The sequence below is a fragment of the Equus quagga genome, chromosome 6 (assembly GCF_021613505.1).
Source record: "Equus quagga isolate Etosha38 chromosome 6, UCLA_HA_Equagga_1.0, whole genome shotgun sequence".
Taxonomy (NCBI): domain Eukaryota; kingdom Metazoa; phylum Chordata; class Mammalia; order Perissodactyla; family Equidae; genus Equus; species Equus quagga.
The window spans coordinates 15047444-15063402 of record NC_060272.1 but is presented as its reverse complement, the minus strand read 5'-3'; the positions used below and the strand labels follow the sequence as shown (position 1 = coordinate 15063402).

At 41.9% G+C, this 15959-nt stretch overlaps 1 protein-coding gene across 3 annotated transcripts in view; it reads left to right on the top strand.

Moving 5' to 3' along the window:
• FARP1 (FERM, ARH/RhoGEF and pleckstrin domain protein 1) overlaps positions 1-15959 on the top strand; it is a 288311-nt gene that overhangs the window by 22710 nt on the left and 249642 nt on the right. Inside the window, exon 2 of one of the 3 annotated variants that reach the window (XM_046664843.1) lies at positions 2602-2688. The exons of the other annotated variants lie outside the window; for them this stretch is intronic. The gene's annotated coding sequence lies outside the window, so the exon portion shown is untranslated. The remainder of the gene's footprint in view (positions 1-2601; positions 2689-15959) is intronic. 3 annotated transcript variants of the gene reach the window in all.

The window sequence follows — 15959 nt, the reverse complement described above, 5'->3', positions numbered from 1 at the left end:
TCTGATTAGCCGTGAATGAGACATTTCTGAGTAGGAATCCAGCAGACACCGGGCTACTGATTTAATTTTGGCTGCCGAAGGAGTTCTTGGTGGCCACGGGGAGGAAGTGATGGGAAGGAGGGAGAAACTGGCAGAAGAAGCAAGGCTCTGAAAATAGGGTGTCATGGGGGTTGGCACAGGGTATGATTCTGGTCTCAGACAGGCTACTTTACCCGTGCCACTGAGTGATGTGACCCCTCGGAATTTCCCCATGACCTCGCCTCCCCAGGGGCTGTAGCCAAAAGAACAAGAATCACAAGGCTGCCTCTCGCCGAGCACCCTTAAAATACTCACCCACGAAACCAACAGCTCCTTAAAGTTCAGCATAAAGGAACAGAGGAAAATGACCTGTGAGCCCGTAAGCTGCCCACTTCCTGCTTTTTGTTAGACCTTGGGCAAGTGTGATAGTTTCCATGTTTATTTTTTTGGAAGTGGAGAAGTTGGAGAGAGAAGGAAGTGAGCTAATAGCCAGCTTTTCAACACCGTGCTGAATTTTGCATTTCTTTATACAGTATTTTTGCCAGGCCCTTGACTTTCATTTAAAGAAAAAAAATTCTTTCTCCTTGAACATCTGTGCAAAATCAGACAGGGTGGGGGGTTTGGAGCCCAGTGAGAGTGTGGGATAAGTTAGCACATTTCTGAAAGCTGGAGTGAGAGACAGCAGACCCGCTCATTGTATTGCTCTGGCAGCAACCCAGTATTGAAGGCAGGCTAACAAATTGTGCCAAAAGGATGCATTCCTAGTGCTGCATAATCACATTTTGAAAAATATGCAGTAGATAAGTGGGAAAATATGCATTCTGCTTGCTTCATAAATAAAAGTAGTTAAGGATGTCTGTCATGCTCACGTTGTCTCGCTTGAATGTTGGATCCGCACGTCAAAAAAGCAAACCCAATTCACTCAGTTCACTCAATGAGTCTGGCACCCAATCCCTTCCAAATTCAGCATCCTTTCATTGTGTTTTAGTCTTCTGCATAGCCGTAAGCCAGGAAATCTCATGTTTAATTAGGTCATTTTTTCTTCACGGTTCTGTCCTTGCAAAGCAGGAGAGGAATTTTTATGGGCAGTTGGTGTAAATAAAAAGTCCATGGCACATTGTTCCATGGTTCACTTAAATTTCAGGTGGTACTCATGAGCATTCCTTAGAAGGAAGTTTGTGTATTTCAGGATATCAGTCATCCTGGGTAAAATTTCTTCAGGTTTCGATTTTCATTTGCTCTAGGTTTTTGCCTCTCAACCTGGAGTCTTTGAAATCTTAAGGGGTTTGCAACCCTAGAATGCAGACCCGTGAGGTATTTTCAGGATTTCGGAGAGTTTATAACCAGAATCTCACAGTCACGGGGATTGGGTAGGGGGCCACCTCATTAAGTTGCAATGAACGAAAGCACCCAAGTGCTTTGGCTTGGCCAGATTTTTCTCACCTGGATGTGATAACAGTCTCCTGCTGATCAGAATGCCTTATTGACCATTCATTACATGCGCCTTTAAAGAATGAAAAGGAAATAGAGTTCGTTGTTGTTTTTTTACCAGCCTGGCAGATGTGCACTTTTGACCAAGGGATTGAGGTTGGGGTGTGATGTGGTGGGAGACTAGTTTGAAAGGCACCTCAATCCAGAGAGAATAAAGTATGGCCGACCACAGTTCTAGCTGAAGGCCGCCTGTCCCCACGCTGCTCTGTTCACTTCCCCCTAGTTTGCTGTGTAAGATGGCGCTGGCAGGGGAGGGTTCGAATCCCTATTGGCAGTTATTTAAGCAAAAGTCGGGGGTCCGCCACACCCGGGATCTTGGAGTGATCGTGATGGGAAGGACTCAACTGCCAGTGGGTGTGTGGATTCCACTGGAGTCCTGGCTGGCTGCTTGCCAACTCCAGAATCTTTCTTTTTTTCTTTTTCTTTTTTGAGGAAGATTAGCCCTGAGCTAACATCTGCTGCCAATCCTCCTCTTTTCGCTGAGGAAGACTGGCCCTGAGCTAACATCTATGCCCATCTTCCTCTACTTTATATGTGGGACACCTACCACAGCATGGCTTGACAAGTGGTGCCATGTCCACACCCGGGATCCGAACCGGCGAACCCCGGGCTGCCAAAGTGGAACATGCTCACTTAACCACTGCACCACTGGGCCGGCCCCCAGAATCTTTATTTCATACATTAAAGATACTTAGAGGAAAGACTGGAAGGAAATTGACCAAAACGTTAACAACTTTTGTTTACCAACTGCATACTGGTAAACCAACCACCAAATTTAGCATCGCTTTGCCATGACTGCCTTTCTGCTTTGGTTTTGCAAATTATCAGTAATGAGACTTACTCTGTTATTTTAAAGTGGGACTAAATATATATATCTTTTTAGTGTATCTTTGGAATATTCTCAAAGGTTGATTGATGACTTGGAACCCTTGACACTGTTCGAGGGGTGTAGCTGGGTGTCGCCTGCCTCAGGAGTTCCACAGCACGTTGTGACAGAAATGATAGTGAGAGCTGCGAGGAGAACCCCGGAGCAGAAGCTTAGAATGTCTGCTTATCACCACCCGAAAGTTTCATATTTCTTCTTTTGTGCAGATTCCAAATGCTTTTGGAAGGCTCGAAGTGAAGAAAATAACCCTTTGACAGAGCTGATAGAAAGTGAGGAATCTGGGCAGTGGGCTGGTGAGTCACCGTACGGAAGCGTTGTGTTGTTAGCTTTGGCAGAGACAGTTCTCAGAGAAGCTCTGTGAAACGACTCCCTTCTGCCGGGCACTTGAACTCTCTGCCTCGTCTCCTGTCCACTTGCCATTCTCCCTCGTTGAATGGTAACCCACACTTTTAGAGCCCTTACTGTATGTCAGTCATGGTTCTGAACACTTGACATATATTAATTTGTTTCAGAACAACACTGAGAGGTAGGGACCACTATGTATGAGGAACTCGGGCACAGAGAGGTCCAGCAACGTGCTTAAACTCACACAGCTGGTAATCAGTAGAGCCATGACTTGAACCCAGGCTGGTTACTGGGTCTGTCCTCTCAGCTGCTACCCTGCCTCTGCCTGGAACCTGGGCCAATGAGGATGGGTGGGTGTGGTTCCAGGTTAAAGTCAGGTTGAAGGTTTTGCTGGAGCGCTCTCTGTCGCAGGTGTTTGGGTCACAGACTGCTGGGCAGCTTAGTTTAATTAACTTTGCCCTAACCAACCAGTCCTTATTGAGGCCCCTGTTCTGTTGGCCATTCAGAAACAGGCAGTGTAAGCCATGGTTTCTGTCTTCAAGGGATCCACAGCCAAAGTTGAGATAGGAGATCCGTTCCTATGAAAATCTGCGTAATACATGACCTAGTCCCGCGTAAGGAACTCAGTGTGGGTGTGTTGTGTTTGTCTTAGGAGAGGAATAAGTTGCCGTGTTCAGTGAGAGATGGAAATATGCCCAGAAGTGGGATTGCAGGAGCTCCAGTGTCTCTTTAATCTTCCTCAGCTGGCTCCGTCTCCTAGTCTATAGACTTGTCTTTCCCGTCTTAAAAAACAAAAGCGAACTGAAAAATTTCTTTCCCAAACTTTTCCCTCTATTGGCCAATTTCCTCAGTCTCAGATGGAAATCTTCATTTGCTGCTCAGCTCCCTGACCTCACCTTCATTTTCCAACACATTCTGATAAGGCTTCCAACAGAATCATTCTGCTCATTCCTAATACCTAGAAGTAGTCATATTCAAATATTTTAACTCTCGTTTTTCTCATGTTTATCTTCACAATTAAGTTTTGAAATAATTTGCTAATATAATTTAGATTGGTTACAATTCTTTTTTTTTTTTTTATTTTTGCTGAGGAAAATTAGCCCTTAGCTAAAATCTGTGCCAATCTTCCTCCACTTTATTTGTGGGTTGCTGCCACAGCATGGCTGATGAGTAGTGTAGGTCCACACCCAGGATCCGAACCCACGAACCAGGGCTGCTGAAGTGGAGCATGCCAAGCTAACCACTATGCCACAGGGCCAGCCTCTAGATTGGTTACTAATTCTAAATCATTCAGCAGATGTATACTATAAAGTGGTATGACTGTGGCTTTATTTCTCCACTTACTAGTATGGAAGATGAGAAGTAACTTACTCACAGAGTGCCACCAAACACTGCTGCCATGGGATGGGGGAGAAGCTGTATGGGTTACTCTCCTGGACACCCAAGCATCCCCATTTGGAGCAAATGAGATGAACGAGCTTACAGTGTAAAGAACTGTTGATCATTTATCAGCTCTCCCTTAGGGTAGTACTTCTAGATCTTTCTTTCCTTCAACGGTTCGATTTGTTCCCATCTTTCGTGTTGCAGGCTTCCTGTTCTGGTTATCTCTGCCTGTTTACAGGTAAGAGGGAGACACTTCAACAAAAGCTGACTGGAATCGATGAGTGTCGATAGGGCTTGCACACTGCTGGGCCTCTCCTTTGGGTAATTGGGTTGGAACTCATCTTTTTTGTTGGGGACCCCAGGTTCAGTCTCCACAGAAGGGAAATGCCGTGCTCCTACCAGGCCAAGAGGGTGGGAGGTTTTCCAGATCTCAGCTGGGCCTCCCGTGTTCACCACCCCCTGTTTGCAGGGGTACCTGATGCCTGCAATTCCTGAGCTTTCCAGAGTTTTGTCTTGGAATTAGTGTGCAGCTTCTTGTCATCTCCCTCTGCAGGCCTAGGGTCCAGCTTTCTGCTAAGTCAGTTGACAGTGGTCAATTCACTTTCTTTCTTCTAAAATATTATTGATATTCTTTTTTTCTACTGTCTCTTTCTTCTGACTCCTTTTGTTGGGACCCTGCCTCTTAATTTAATTATTGTCATTGCGGTGGGGATTGGAGAGGAAATAGAGGCGAATGTCTGATGTGGTCTGCTGCGTTTAACTAGGAGTGCTAGTGGGCTGTCTTCACTTGGTGAGGATGTTCCCGAGACACTTGTCTTCCTTCATAATGTGCATTTTTTTTTTTTTTTAAAGATTTTATTTTTTCCCTTTTCTCCCCAAAGCCCCCGGTACATAGTTGTGTATTCTTCATTGTGGGTTCCTCTAGTTGTGGCATGTGGGACGCTGCCTCAGCGTGGTCTGACGAGCAGTGCCATGTCCGCGCCCAGGATTTGAACCGACGAAACACTGGGCCGCCTGCAGCGGAGCACGCGAACTTAACCACTCGGCCACGGGGCCAGCCCCCTTCATAATGTGCATTTTAACGTCTGTGTGTGATCAAGTGTATGATTCTACTGTGCTTTACTGTACCAATCCTCTATTGTTAGACATTGTGTTGCTAGTTTTTTGTTAGTATAAATAACCCTCCACTTTAATATCTTTATTTATATACGTTTTCCTGTCTTTGTGATTGTTTTTCTTCGATTCTTGAAAATAGAAATACTGTGTTAAAATAGATTAGAATTTTTAACACTCTTGACTGCCTCTTTCCAGCTTGCTTTCTCGAAGAGTTGTGCCAGTTTCCGTGTCTACCAGGCATGAGTGAGTGGACGCATTTCATTGCAGATCACACTTCTTCCTGCCACTCTGGGCACAGATGTGCCTCCTGGGTGGAAAAAAAAATGGAGCGAGCCAAATTAACTCCAGGAATTGTCAGCCCACATGCTGTGAAACCTTGGCCACATAGGGTCCCATCCTGGCTCGGTGACCTTGAGCAGATCACTTAACTACTCTGAGTTTTAGTTTCATCCTCTGTAAAATGGAGATAATAGGAATAATAAGAAGTAAATAGACTTAAATTTAGATTTTTGCCTGACTGGTAGGAATGGAGAAGAGCAGCACCAGTAAAATTAGTTTTTTAGGTGGTAATGGTAAGATTTTCTTTGTTGTTGTTAAAAAGTGACTTGTTGGGGGAAATGATACATTCTTATTACAAAAAAGGTCAAACAATACAAAAAAGTACAAAGAAGAAGTTAAAAAAAAACCCTTACCTCAAATTTCACCATTTAGAAATAATATGGTTAACATTTTGTGAATTCTGTCTAGGACTTGTCACGGGCATAGTTAGAAGGACGGATGAGATCTTACCATACGTGTTATTTTACTTAAAGGTATAAAATAAAATTGGCTTTGATTAAAGCAAAGAAAAAGAAATTGAAGCAAGATTTCAAGAATTGTTTTTTTTTTTTTCCCTCTGCTTTTTCTCTCCAAATCCCCCCTAGTACCTAGTTGTATATTTTAGTTGTGGGTCCTTCTAGTTGTGGCATGTGGGATGCCACCTCAGCATGGCCTGATGAGCAGTGCCAAGTCCGCGCCCAGGATCTGAACTGGTGAAACACGGGGCCCCCGAAGTGGAGCCCGCAACCTTAACCACTCGGCGATGGGGCCGGCCCCTGAAAGAATTGTTGACTTCTTTGCTATGAAGGAGATGAGCTATCTTTTAGAAACTAAATTTCTGAGAAAAGATGATAAAACTGTTCAGAGTGGAATAATTTGGTATAAACTATTTGTTTTAAATGGAGACGTACTGACTTCTCCTTTGAAAAGTAAAAAAAATAGCTCTGACCTGGTGCCACCTCTCTTTCCCCCAGTTCCAAATTTCTATCAATGTTGAATTTTACAGTGGAGAGGATGGCAACGTTTATATTCTGCTGTAATATCACAGTTCCTGTAGTTCTTTTACTAGTCCTTTTTGGGATGGATTCAGTACTTATCATCAGTTTTTTACTGTGGTTTTGCAATTCCTGAGTTTTTTAAAATTTTGATTCCTTCTAGGTTGGCTGGATTTCATTGACAAATTGCAGTCCTCATGGGTACCGTGTTCTCTTAACTGCTTGAGAATGGCTTTTCTTGTCTTTATTTTTGAAGGACCATTTGGCTTAGTATCAAGTTCTTGGGTCACACTTTCTTGCCCTCAGAATTTCAGACATTGCTCTTTATTCTTTTTTAGCATTGGATATTTCTGGAGTAGAAAGCTGGGGCTAGGTTCATGTTTTTCTCGCTTCCATGTGACCAGCTTTTTCCATTGGACGTGCCTGTCAGATTCTTTCTTTTTGGAGTTTAGAGCTTTCCCAGCATTGTGTGGGCATTGGTGGTTTTATGTCACTTTCCTGGGACTTCGTGTACCATAATATCTGTAGAGTCAAGTCGGTCTTTGTATCAGAAAATTTTCCTCTATTAGATCTTTTAATATTTTTGCACATATTTTGAAAACTATTCACTTTTCAAGAACTATGGTTGCTATGGTCTGTCTCCCTTGTCTTCCAAATCTAGCGTTCGTTCTTGTAATCATTTATGTATCTTTGTTTCTTTCTATTTAATTTTGAGTGATTTCCTCAAGTTTGCTCCTTATGTCTCTTTGTTCAGGATGTGTGGCTGCCATTCTGTCGTTTTATTTTAATTCATTTCTTCAGCTCCATCACTCCATTTAAAATCTCTTAGATTAATGATAATTCTTGGAACCTTCATATATAGTCTCTGAGCCTCTTTTGTTAGGAAGACCATTTAATCTTTAATATTTTTGAGATAATGGAAAAGTGTCTTTTTGAACTCTTAGTCTGTTGCCTTTGCTGATTTCCAGGGCCGTCTTCGCGGCATGTGACCTGAGCATACATGTGGGGCCCATGCTTAGATTACTGCTCTGCTTTCGCTGTCTGGAAATTCTTAATAATTTTGGACCAACAGGCTCTGCAGTTTCGTTCTGTAGCCACTCCTGTTTATTTTTATAGCACGTGTTCTTATCTGCCTGTTGCCCGTGTTCCTACTCCGTGATTACTCATATTTGAATGAGGCTGAGCTATTTGCTAAGAAGACTGATGTGTGGGATATATTGAGGGTCGGGAGGCTGGGGTGGGGAGTATTGTGAACCATCCACTCATGTTCATTGCGTCCACTATCCTTTTACCAATTCTTTTATTTCTTTTACCTTGAGAATAGTCTTCCTTCAGTTTTGACAAGTATTTTAACAGGTCATTTTAAAGTTACATGCTGTAATAAGGGTGTGGGAGATTATTTGATCATTGGAAAATTGTTCACACTGTATGAAAATTTAAAAGCAGTTTATAAAACAGTATGTACAGTATGATCCTGTTTTTGCTTTTTAAAAAAGTATGACTGTGCATTAAAAAATATTGGAAGGTGGGGCTGGCCTGGTGGCACAGCGGTTAAGCATGCACATTCTGCTTCTTGGCGGCCTGGGGTTCGCCGGTTCAGATCCCGGGTGCGGACATGGCACCGCTTGGCAAGCCATGCTGTGGTAGGCATCCCACGTATAAAGTAGAGGAAGATGGGCACAGATGTTAGCTCAGGGCCAGTCTTCCTCAGCAAAAAGAGGAGGATTGGCAGTAGTTAGCTCAGGGCTAATCTTCCTCAAAAAAAAAAAAAATAAAAAAAGGAAAGAAAAAAATACCAAAATACCAAAAAATACCAGTTATTTCCCAGATTTCTGAAATCCATTCTACTCTTGCCTATGGTGATTTTGGGTAGTGGGGGCAGGCTCTGCGTCGTTTAGGGTGTCTCAGTAATAATCTCTAAGAATGTGTAAGAAATTCCCCTTTCTAAAAGATCGTTTCAGTTCCCCTACCTACTCTGTTTTTGTGGATTGAAGTAAAATTAATTCTTATGTTTTTATTCAACTATTAGGTTGGTCATCTTTAAGCTTATGGCTAGTTTTTAAGGTACATCAATTCATTGATGAGATACTTTGAATGGGAAAGAACGAGTTTAACAAGCAGCTCTCTTGAAAAATAAATACAACCCTCTGGTTGATGGAAAATATTCCCACCCTGGTGGATTCAGGCTCCCAACGTGGCATCATTGAGCACAGAGTTAGAAAGGGGTGTGCAGGAGCATGCCGCTCTATAAAATTGTCACTATACAGACACAATATGCAAAAGTAACCTCAAGTATGGATTATGGTAAAAATGTAGGAAATTAATTAGAAAGTGATGACATATGAGTATTTATTACCTTTGCTTTTAATATAATTTAAGTGTAACTTTATATAGTTTTGTTTTTAATAATGTCTTTATTTAATAACTAGCTGGTAAAAATTCCTGAAAATTTAACAGTAGTTCTCACGAGTGGGTAAACAGACTGGCTCCAGCAAACCACGGGAAAGGACTCTTGACAGGACAAGTATAGTAAAGAATGCCAAGCATTCAGGCATTGGGGTTAATCTGGTTGGTTCAGAATTGTATTCTGGGGTGGCTTGCTTTTCTGTTTAAGGTTCCGTATGATCAGAATACCAGTAGAAGACTTGGGGAAATAGTCAAGTACTCTGCTTCTTATTAAATGATTTCTTGGGAGCCGGCCCGGTGGTGCAGCGGTTAAGTTCGCACATTCTGCTTCGGTGGCCCAGGGTTCACCGGTTCGGATCCCGGGTGCGGATGTGGCACCACTTGACAAGCCATTACTGTGGTAGGTGTCCCACATAGAAAGCAGAGGAAGATGGGCATGGATGTTAGCTCAGGGCAAGTCTTCCTCAGCAAAAAAGAGGGAGATTGGCGGCAGATGTTAGCTCAGGGCTAATCTTCCTCAAAATAAATAAATAAATAAATTAATTAATTAAAAGAAAATGATTTCTTGGCAATAGGATGGTATCTTTCTGAGTGGACATCATTCCTGGAAAGTGACATACATTCCTTCACGACCTTTTTAATATATCCCAGATGACTTTGATTCTCTGACATTTATTCGTTCATCTTCTTTTGTTGTGGTGGTAAAATATACATGACATAAAATTTACTGTTTTAACCAGTTTTAAGTGTACGGTTCAATGGCATTAAGTACGTTCACATTGTTGTACAACCATCACCACCATCCATCTCCAGAATTTTTTATCTTCCCTACAACTGAAACTGCACCCATTGAGTAATGACTCCTCATTACCCCTCCCCCAGCCCCTGGCAACCATCATTCTACTTTCTGTCTCTGTGAATTTGCCTCCTCTAGGTACTTTGTATAAGAAGAATCATGTGATATTTGTCCATTTGTGTCTGGCTTATTGCAGTCAGCATACTGTCTTCAAGGTTCATCCGTGTTGTATTATGTGGCAAAATTTCTTTCTTTTTCAAGGCTGAATAATATTCCATTGCACATTCTGTTTATCCAGTCATCTGTTGGTGGACACTTGGGTTGCTTCCACCCTTTGGCTATTGTGAATGCTGCTGCTGTGAACATGGATGTATGACTTCTGTTCAAGTCCTTGCTTTCCCTTCTTTTGGATATATACCTAGAAGTGGAAATGCTGGATCATATGGTAATTCTGTGTTTAATTTTTTGGGATATCACTATACCATTTTACACACTCATTCGTCATTTTTGGACCTGGAAACTAATATAGCTTTCTGAAATGATTGCATTCTTGTTGATTGTGTCCTTTTCCATGCAGATAGCATCTCTTTCGATGAGCTTTATCTTCTGTGATGGTGTTCTTTTGAAACATCCTATATTTGAATGTCTAAAGTGTGATGTGATTACCTAATTAAATGTAAAGATGTTATCATAGCATGAAGCTTAATATGACACGTGCCAAAGAGAGAGAGAGTATGCTCTGAGCACCCAAGTGGAGAAGAGCAGGAAAAATTTCATGGAGGACATGGCATTTGAGATAATCTTTGATAAAAGAGCAAAATGTTGCCAGGCAGAGATTTGGAGAAGGATGATGAAGGCAGAGGTAAGGAAAGGGGCTGTGTCCTGAGGGGAGTGAGAGAAAAGTCTAGAAAGGTAAGTTTGGGTCACCTTAAGCGACCTTGAATGTCGGGCTAAATAATTTATTCGATTTTGTAGGTAATGAAAGAGAGCTACGAAAGGCTTTTTAGTAGGCGAGTCACAATTGTGGTTGTGTTGAAAACATTTTAATCTGGGCAGTCGGATGGGGATTACCATGTGGCACTGAAGACCACAAAAGCCACTGGGCTGTCGAAATAATCTAGCAGAGAGGTGTGATAGGGAACTGAAAGTTAGTTTTCTTATTCTCATTTTCCTCTTGTTGCTGTATGTCCATGACCAGAGTTTTGTTCAATTTTGTCTATCACCTTTTTATCTTTATTTACATCATTCTATTAAATATGACACATAATGTGTATGTCAAACATTCTTTAGGGAGTCAATTAAATCATTAAGACAATTAGTTCTGACTTGAGAAAAATAAAATAAAAATCCTGAGGTGAAAGTGTTTAAATGTGGTATTTCGGTCTGTGAGGACAAATATTCTCCTGGCTCCAAAGTTCCTTCCAGGGGTGTGGTGTTTGATCTGGTGCATGTGAGTTGGTGGTTTTACCGACTTGAACATGGCTGTTGCTCATCCTCCTGGGTGTGGACACTTCTGGGGAGGCTGCCCTGTCTTTCACTTTTCACCAGGACCCACGAGGGCAGGGATTCTATTTGGTTCACAGCTCTATCCTAAACGTCTGGAACAGCTCCTATAAGAAAGAAGCCTCAAGGAGTATTTGTTGAATGAATGAAGTTTCAAGATAAAAGGCGAGGGTAAGATATCTTAAAGGTTTATAGTAATCCCCTCGTGCCTTCACTACTTCCTGAACTGCTCAAGTTTTCTTGAGGGCCCGATGTGGGCCTCACTGTGGCCATGAGGACAGTGAAGGCTGAGCTGCCACAGTTAATGCCCTTTGAAGGATGCCCTTCCTAGCACTGAGTCCCCAGGGAGTTAACAGAGTGTTAAACGGGAGTGCTTGTCCTGGATATCCAAGATACGCCAAGTGAGCCCAGACTAATTCCTTCACTGACGTTGACCTTCTTTGTGATGGAGAAAAGCATCGGCTTCTTGCACTACGATGCTTCCAATGTTGAAACTCCAGGTTGGCCGCAGACTGATATGGCGCGTGGAGGCTTGCCAGCACTGCAGGTGTGGGACTTCATCAGCTTCCCAGCATCCCTGTGCAGGGGGTGGTGGAGAGAGCACTTCTTCTTCTACTTGTTGTGCGATGCAGGGCTGCTTATCATCATGTTCCCAGTGAGTGCCCAGGGCTGGGTACCTGATGGGTGCTGGCTGGTGGAGATGGACGTGTTCACTGGGAGTAAGATTTAGGAGACTGGATGGTCAAGTGCGTGAACTCATGCCCTCTGACAGGTTTTAAGTAGATTGGGCAGCCAAAGCAGGCTTCTTAAGGTTGTGATGGTCAGAAATTAGTATTTTTTTTGGAATCATGAAATAGTACAAGAAAGCATTTAAATTATATTAAAGGCCTTTAGTTTTTAATACATTCTTAAGTAAACATTCAGGGTCTCCCTAGACTACCGTTGGCTACTTTAGGCCAGGTTCACAGAGGATACCTGTTCATCTTTGTGCCACGCTTTGATCATTGTCACAAGTAGACAGTAACTGCTTTTGATCATGTGAGAATAATTAAAGATTACGTTAAGACACCTGGTGCTATAATGAGCAGTACGGAGAGGGATTTGAATAAATGATAAATTAGTTAGCCAGATCATGTAAATTGTAGGAATAGAAATTCCCTAACCAACCAAATGTAATATTAAAATTAAATACATATTCAAGAGAGAGAATATTTACTTATTATTGCCATGCATATTACAAAGACTTCTCAAGTTGGGCACAGTTGAATTTTTAATTTAAAAACTGGTTTGAGGCCTAATGTAATAAATATATTTTGTATTTTTATTTTCACTTCCCTAGAAAATATTTCAAATGTACCTGATGTATTATCACAGTTTCAGGAACAAAAGCTGAGATTTGTGATATCTGTTATTGGAAAACTTTTGGATGATTCTCGTTGAAAAACTTCAGTAATTTTTTCTTTCCCATTTGAGTTCTCGGTCTTCATATTATATGGTATTTCCTTGACCAGAACTGTCCATATTTAGTGATGGAGATTTGCCCCCATCCTTTGCCTGTTACCACCATGTCATTCTCTCTCACCCCCGCCCCTTTGGTTTTCTTTACCCTGTCTCTAATAGCCTTTGTATTAGCTTTTCTCTTTTGGAGCTGATCTGCTGGAGAATTGTTGCTTGGCAATGCTCACCGTCTGCAGTGGTAGTGGAGTTAAAGCAATCTCCACTCCTTTGTTATTTTCTCTTAAAAATATTTTACAATGGTCTCCTTTTTGCAAGGTTCTTTTGCCTTCATATATGAACAATTACTGTGCAAAACTTTAAAAATGGCTTCTCTCTCTCTGTTGTACCTCTGTATCTTCTTAATAAATGGTACAACTCTGAAAAATGTTCTTTCTCTTCAGGCTATTCTTTCTAGAGATACTTTCATTAAAATCAGTGTTCGAAGATCCTGCCTCAAAGTCTTTAACTCTGTATATGTGTATTTTGTACCTTTTTCTCTCTCCCAGACTTATTAGAAGCAAAATCAGCGTTGACTGATAGGAAATTTGCAGAGTCCATTTCCTTCTCAGCCAGGTAACTGACAGATAACAAATGTAACATGACATTTCAAGTGGGTCTGTAAACTATAGTGTCCTAGTCAGCTCTGGCTGCCATAACATGTACCGTAGACTGGATGACTTAGACAACAGAAATGTATTTCTCAGAGTTCCGGAAGCTGGGAAGTCCAAGATCCTGGTGCTGGCAGATTTGGTTCCCGAGGAGAGCTCTCTTCCTGGCTTGCAGATGGCTGCCTCTCACTGTGTCCTCACATGGTCTTTCCTCTGTGGATGCGTGTTGGGAGGGTGCGTGTTCTCTTATCCTCTTCTCATAAGGCCACCAATCCTGTCGGATCAGGACTTCGCTCTTATGACCTCGTTCAACCTTAATTACTTCCTAAAAGCTCTATGTCCAAATACAGTCATATTGGGGGTTAGGGCTCGAACATAGGAATTTAGGGGGGACAAAATTCAGTCTTTAGTATTTGGTTGCTTTTTTTTTTCATTAAAAATGAACTTTTATATAGGTAGTCCTTGGCTCCAGAATACCAATTACAAATGTTCTAAGTGTATAAACACTGGCCTCCTACCAGCGCCTGGCTCTGTCACCCACCCGTGTCCCCACTCTCCCTAAGAGTGGAAACTTGACACACACAGCCTGGCCGGGACCTTTACTACCCTGCCCTGCACTAATGGAGGCATTATGGGAGCTGCCATCCTGCCCCAGCTGTCATGATAACCTTTGATGCTGCTGGGTTCCCCGCAATGCTCTGGGTTCTTCTGCTTCCAAGAGCTTCGACCTGCAGAATCCCTGACCCTACTGACCGCTGAGAATCTGCCAGGATTCTCAACATGTGACACTTGCTCGGCTGGTCCCCCCACTGCTTTCCCCTTAGTGAAGCAACCTTAGGAGTCTCCGAAACAGATGAAGTGAGCACTGGGGACATTGACTTGAGCTCCAGAATATACTTTTCAATAGAAATGAAACTATAACTAGTAGTTAGATCTTGTTCATACTGTTGGTAAGCTTCGTTGTGGTGAAATGGGCTTTCCAGGGCTGCATTGAGAACCTTTCCACCATGTAACAGTGGAAAATGCTTTTGGGGTTCCAAATATTCATCAGTATGGGAGTAAATTTTTGAAATATAACCTGTTTGTAATCTATAGACTGCCAAGTTGAATTTCATCCCAATTATGAAGGCATTACAGGAGACTGTACTACTTTATTTTATTTTTAACATTTCTTTTTTCCATCCTGCAATGTAGCAGTAAAACCAGCCTCTCAGTTCAAGGACAAAGATAACCTCCAATCCTAAAACCCCAACAAGTTCGATTCTTTGCATCTGACATCCAGACCGTGTCCGTGGCATCTGTAATCATTGTGCAGAATCAATTTTGCATTCTTTTTTTTAATTTTAAAGTTATAACAAGTTGATTTTTCAGTGTTTCACAGTCTTCATGTTTATAATTTCTGAGTGTCCACTATTCCAGGCAGCAGGTGTACTATAGTCTGGGTAACTATTTTTGGGGCATTTTGAGTTAACATTAATGTAAATAAGGTTACAAAGAACACCTTTGTGCTTATAACCTCTTCGTTCCCTAGAATGGCTTCCCAAAGATGGATTTCCATAAATGATGAATTATGGGGAGTCTACAGTATTTATAGTATTTATGCATATTGGTTTCTAGATGTGTCATATCACATTTCCATCAACACTAGCAATATAACATTGAGCCTTACTTGTTATTTTACTTTTAAAAAAATCTCCAGAAAAATTTCTTTTACCATTTTAAGAAAAACCGCTGATTAAGGCAGATGTTTTAAACTGATGAGAAAAGCGAGGAAGCCAGAGAATTTTGCCCATTTGAGTAATATGAAAGGACTCCGTCTCTCTCATCTTCAGTGGCTGTTTCATCAAGAAAAGTAGATTTTATGAGCTGTGTGTCTCTCCAGTCCCTTACCTAAGCAGCAAGTTGTACGTAGATGGGTAGAGAGACAGCGATCGATCTATCAGAGCTCAGCAATCTTTCACAAGACGCCACGCTGCTGAGCCTTGTCTTCTGATAATTATGGTTGTGGAGTCACCAGAAAACCAGGCTCTTCTTACATTTGTTCACTTCCCCTCATAGACGTGTGCTTAAGGAGAAGCAGCCAGCTGACTTCTTTATTTAGGGCGACCTGTCAGAGTGTTGGTATCATACACTATGAAGAGACGTAATATGCGGTGATTAAACATTCTTATTAAATTTCCTCCTGGCATTTCTCTGTGTTAGTGCTTTGTCATCCATAAATATGATTTTCATGCCATTAAAACCTTCGTGTTTTAATGAAGCAATCAATAAAAGATATCTGGTAAGTTACAAGGATGTGGCCTCTTTCTGGGACTGAGAGTCTAGGAAGATGTTCTTTAATTATTCAGAACTTTTGGAGCACATTGTTCACTTGCAACTCATTTAACTGTAATGTCACCCAGCCCTTATTTCCGTCCATTGCACAACCATGTCATGAACATTTCTTCCAAACACCTAGCTAACATCCAGCTGTACTGTGGCTCTGACAATCTGCTCATCTCCTGGAGTAGAAATCTGTCGAAGACAGAAAGGACGTGATTGTGGCCTGATTTGTTCTTAATGAAGCCATCTTAGCTTCTAGTGATCATCGCTTCCTT